The sequence below is a fragment of the Euleptes europaea genome, chromosome 5 (genome assembly GCF_029931775.1).
Source record: "Euleptes europaea isolate rEulEur1 chromosome 5, rEulEur1.hap1, whole genome shotgun sequence".
Classification (NCBI taxonomy): Eukaryota; Metazoa; Chordata; class Lepidosauria; order Squamata; family Sphaerodactylidae; genus Euleptes; species Euleptes europaea.
Window position 1 is genome coordinate 42,425,019 of NC_079316.1, and position 5,888 is coordinate 42,430,906.

Below are 5,888 nucleotides of genomic sequence, written 5' to 3' on the forward strand. Positions count from 1 at the left end.
AAACTACACAATTTATTTATTTGATGTATTTAAAGCATTTCTATGCCACCTTTCCACCCAGTAGAGGGCCCCCAAAACATTAAAAACATCAGGACATTAAAAACATTTTAAATGCTTAAAAAACAGTGTTCAAAATGCAAACATATAAAATTAATTTGAGACAGTTCCATAAAACATATAAACACAAACACAACAGCTCTAATAAGAGGAAACACCCCCCCCCAAAAAAAAGTCTTCGCTCTTGGTGGAAGACAGTGATAGAGAAATCTCCCTGGGGAGGGGGTTCTGAAGTTTCAGCACCACAACTGAGAAGGCCCTTTCTTGGGATTGCCTCTCCCCAAGTGGAATACACCCACGGATGTATCCTCACTATGTAACCCTGTATGAGGATCATCGTGGACCCCTACTGAACATTGTTTGCTATATATATAATTAGTTACGCACAATACTAGCCTGAGATGAGTTGAACATTATTTGTTCCCCAAATTCTTCTAAGGAAATGCACTCCCCCATCTCTTGTGCCAGAGCAGGCAATGTCTGTTGTTCCCCAGCACTGTCAAAATCTAGGTGCTTTCTTGCTTATCTTACTTCGTAAAGCATCAAGGAAAATGTAGGTGCTGTTGTTTTATGGGGTGTGTTATGTGTTGAAATGACTTGAGGAATTTGGACAGGCATAAACGTTTTCAATACATAAGCACAGTGGAAAAGGCCACCAATTTTCAGCGTAGCAGCTAGACTATAGAAAAAGTAGTAACATGAATTGCTACTTTTGAAAATTAATGCTTGAAAAATTCACAGGCAGGGCAGGAAATTGTTATTGAGCAGAAAATTTAATGTTTTAGTAACCCTAAATCATAAGTCTTGTATTAAATTTGCAAGGCCAGGAAACATACCAATCTTATTACAATATAAATTAATGCAAACCAAAAAAAAAAAAAAAAAGCAGAACAAAGCCAATTTTCAGGCTACAGACATTTTTTTTTTCCCAGCAAGCAGATAATTGCAAAGTGCAAACTGGTGGGTGGTATTCCTATAAGGAAAGGAATTTAATTATGAAGGTGAATATATTGCCTGTAGACACCGTTTTGTGATTTATGCTTCATTTATTCATAAACTGCAGGGAAAACAAAGGTGTAATTCTCCATTTCAGTTTGAATTCTCCAGGTAAAAACTTAGAGGAGCAGATTCAGATTCAGCCAAAGTTTGGTAAAGATGATAATTCCTCTGAACATGTACAGAATGCTTTTCTTCCTACTACAACCTACTCTTGCACATCTGGATTATTTGGGAAAGAGGGAGATTTCCGGGTTATAGGATGAGGTTTCTAAGAAAATTTTAGTGACATCATCTCCCTTTTGAAGAAATTAAGCCCTTTTTGGATCAGGACTTAAGACTCAAAAGACAGCTTCACAATACTATATTTCCTATATGAATATCAATTCTAATGTATGGTTCTGTATGTCATGACTTTCCTTATAACCAGGAATGATATTTTCTTATCTATGTACATAAGTGCCATCAAGTCACAACTGACTTATGGTGACCACAGCAAGGCAAGTGAGAAGCAGAGGTGCTTTGCCACTGCCTTCCTCTGCAGAGTCTTCCTTGGTGGTCTACCATCCCAATACTGACCCTGCTTAGCTTCCAAGATACTATGCTTCCTCCCACCCCCCATTTTCTTATCTATATGTTGAAAACTCCCAAATAGTTGATTTCCTGCAATAAGGTGGGTTGTGGCTCCTGAAAGACTGCATATTATAGCATGAACTTTATAGGTAGCAGCCGACTTCATCAGACATATAATGTGGGAAAGATATTTGCTTCCAAACGTATGCACTGAAGTACACCATAGTTCTCCAGAGAGAACACAAACAATTGCCTTAATAGTGATTTAGACCATTGGTTAATCAAGGTCATTATTATCTACTCAGAGACTGGTCGTGGTTCTCCAGGGTCTCAGGTAGAGGTCTTTCACATCATTTATGACCTGATTCTTTTTAATGGAGATGCCAGGAATTGAACCTGGGACCTTCTGCATGCCAAGCAGATGCTCTACCACTGAGCCACAGCCCCTAGTGACTGTTTGAAAATGCTATTGTTTTCCAGGATCAACTGTTGGCCCCTTACAATGCAATGTTATGCAGGTTTACTCAGGGTTACTACCTGGGAAGCATGAATAGGTTGTGGCCTATATATATTTAAGGGCTTTATCTGATGTTTAAACTACAACAGAGATCACCTGTCAATAATTACAAGGTGGGACCCAAGGAAGATCTATTACAGTACAGATGAAGGATGCCAGTGAAAGATATGATGGTGTTTGAAAAATAAGACATTGGAAGGAGAGGCCAGAAAGGAATACAAGAGTCTTGAAAAGGGACAGCATGTTGAGCTGGGTAGAGAAGTGGCTTGTAGTGTATGATGGGTGGGTTTCTAGTCTAGGAGAGTTACTCTGCAGAACTATCTGGAGAGTAACTCTCCCAAATGGAGTTACTAAATGGCGTTACTCAGGCCAGCACAACCACCTTGTTCACTGCTGTGGAGGTTGGCTATGTGCTCATGCCATTTAAGGCAAGGAGGAGATCTTAAAACATTTGTTCTAGCAGGCTTAATGGTTGTATGCTTGCTATAAATTGAAATGTTTACCTTCAGGCTATGCCAAGCCCTGATCATGCTGCAGCTGTTGTTCTCTCACTTCCCTAATAAATAAGACAGGTGATCTAGCATATGTTATGTGTCAGAGAGTTCAAGTAAATGGCAATTTTTTAATTACTGTGGGGGGGGGGGAAACCAAAGATAGTTCTGCAGATGTGAGCCAGAGGGCAATATTCCCCCACCCCAATTCTCTTGCCAGTCAGGATAGGTTCCCCTAGTGTTTCAATGGCACTGGCTCTGTATACTCAACAGTATTCTAATTGCTTTACAAAGGCGTGAGAGGTGGAGAAATGCACATGTTGCAGAGAGAAAAACCGGTTTGCCTTCTTATCCTAGAACCTAGCTATGCACAGTCCAGAGCAAGATTCAGGAATGATGCTCTCTGTTCAAAAGTCCTGTAAGAAGTTTAAGAAAGAATTGGTATAAAATGTTTTTAAGATGGTATATTACACCTAAAGATTTAGCAAAAGCTAATAAAGACTTTAATGGGAAATGTTGGAAATGCCAGAAAACAGATGAAACGTTTTATCATATGCGGTGGACATGTCAGAAAGCTAGAAAATATTGGATGATGATACATGAAGGGATGCAAAAGATATTTAAATTAAGTTGGGTCTGAAAAGTATGCTTTTAAATATAATGCCAAGTAATTTCCCAAAAATATATAACGAACTATTTAAGTACATGGCGACAGCAGCCAGAGTGACGTATGTAGCAAAGTGGAAAACAGAGAACTACCCACAACTGAACAAACTAGCAGAATATGCAGCTATGGCAAAATTAACATCTCTTGTACATAATAAATCATTTTCAGAATTTCAAGCAAAGTGGAATTTTTAAAACTATATAGCTAAAAATCAGAAAAGTCCAGGGAAGATTCACTAGCTGTCACTCAGTAAGGGCCCTGCTCTCAAAGATCCTAGCAACCAGCATGGTTTTCTTGGGGACTTGAGACCTGGCTCATGGAAGGCCTGAGCAGACTGAATGCTGCAGTGATATTGATTTGCAACCAGCCTGTGCAACTGTGCAGTCGATCTCTGTTGAGCAAAAAGACTAACCGGCATCTGTGTGTTTCTGGTCTTGCCTCTTTTTTTTTATTATTCCTCATCAAGGAGTTCAAAAGAGGCATCATCTGCTGTGGAACTATAAGCCACATCACGGTTTTCTTTTGGCAGATGTCCATGCAGTGGGGGGTGGGGGGTGGAGGTGGGAATCCTTCCCAGCATTTTCTCTCCCTTTGCATCCTACCTTGCCATTATTTCCACCAATCCTCACAGTTTCTGAGTATAACAAAAAGAAAATAAGAACATTCTAGTTTAAACCTGCTTCATTTGGACATCAGAAGGGACATTAAAGGAGAGGGAACTCTGCCTGTTTCGAGTCAGCCCAGTTTAGCTGATCACCAGAAGCTTCTGGAGAGTCTGCTCAAGTTGCACGCGATTCAGGGTTGTGTAGGTGGTGATCATTTTAAATGACTGTATGCAGATTCACTACCCAGAAGCTCTACTGCATCTTCCTTGGAGCATTTGCCATGGACTAGAACATGGATTAGGCTGTCAAAGAAAGGACATTTTGGAGGACTTTCATTCATAGGGTCGCCATGAGTCGGAAGCAACTTGACGGCACTTAACACTCACACAGAACAGCCAAACCATAAGTGACATTTTTTTCTATCATTGCAAGCTTGGAAAAGCTTTGCCTGTAGAATTTCTGCTTGTCACTCACGTTTAAAGGCTTAGGCGTCATTAACATGTGGTTAGAGTTGCCAGGTCCCTCTTTGCCACCGGCAGGAGGTTTTTGGGGTGGAGCCTGAGGAGGGCGGGATTTAGGGAGGGGAGGGACTTCAATGCCATAGAGTCCAATTGCCAAAGCTGCCATTTTCTCCAGGTGAACTGACCTCTATTGGCTGGAGATCAGTTGTAACAGCAGGAGATCTCCAGCTAGTACCTGGAGGTTGGCAACCCGGCATGTGGCGCCGGCTGCGGCACAACAAGGCCTTCCCCTAGAGGGCTGGTACTCACACAACAGTCTTGTTTAAAGTGGGCTGCACAAAGCAGTGATGCAGCCTAGTGGCACCTTTCAATCATACCTTAATTAAAAGCTCCTGCTGGCAAGTTGGTCTTATGCTCAGATTCCCACCAGTTCCTGTGCAGCTGGGGTGTTGTTTGAATGCCCAGTGAAAGGCAGGCCCGGACCTTTCCAATCAGATCAGGAGATTCAGAAGCAGGAGGGCTGCCCTTTCTCCCCCCTGTGCCTTGAACTGCATTCAGCAGCTGCAGTTTTTCTCATCTCCAGATTTCCATGCCGGGGAAAGCAGCACCAGCCGAGCCTCAGTCAGGAGACACTCAAAAGGAAGAGGCTGCCCGTTTGGAAGGGAGAATGAAGACCTCTGCCTGTCTTCATGAAATCCTGTTTTCTCTGGACTCCAAACATCAAGTAACTGGAAAGGTAATGTATGTATTTATTTACACGCTGTATGTCCTATCTTTGAGCCCAAACAAGGCCACCAAGGCAGCAAACAACTAAAAACAGAGTAGTATGAAACAGACATCATAAAGTGAGTAAACATCTATTAAAACAGGGGTGGGGAACGTCAGGCCCGGGGGCCGTTTAAGGCCCGCAAAATCATTTGGTCTGGCCCTTCATGGGTCTTGACAGATCTCTATCTCAGAAGGATCTAAGACGGGTGATCCGCCTCCTCCCGTGGACAGGAATATCCTCTATTCAAGGTAGATATGAGTTTGTTTTGCAGAGAAAAGGAACCTTTTTCCCCCTTGCAGAAGAGTCGTTAGCTATGGAGCTGCTAGGACCGCCCAAGAAACTGTGATAACCCTTTCCCACCCAGGCCATGGAGAAACGTATTCCCTCTGTATTACAAAAGGACTGGGGGCGGAAGTGGCAACAATGGAGGGGTTAAAGGGGGCAGGGCCAGAATGCACCGGGGGGGGGGGATGAGTTCTTAGCCAGTGTGTCCTCATTTCATCCCTGCAGGCGGAGGTAGTAGGAGCAGGCTGTAGATTCCGGCCTCGACCATACAGAGCAGGAGCAACTCCGGCGTGCGGCTGGACAGCTACACCCGGCTGGTGAAACAGACCATCTTGTGCCACCAGGTGGGCGAGTGTACCGCCGGTTGGATGCCTGCCTGCTTGCCCACGTTGGGGGGGGGTCATCTAGGGCAGCTGCCTGCTTGGGGCTTGGTTGGCTAATTTTTAAGCTGATAATTTTGTATGGCC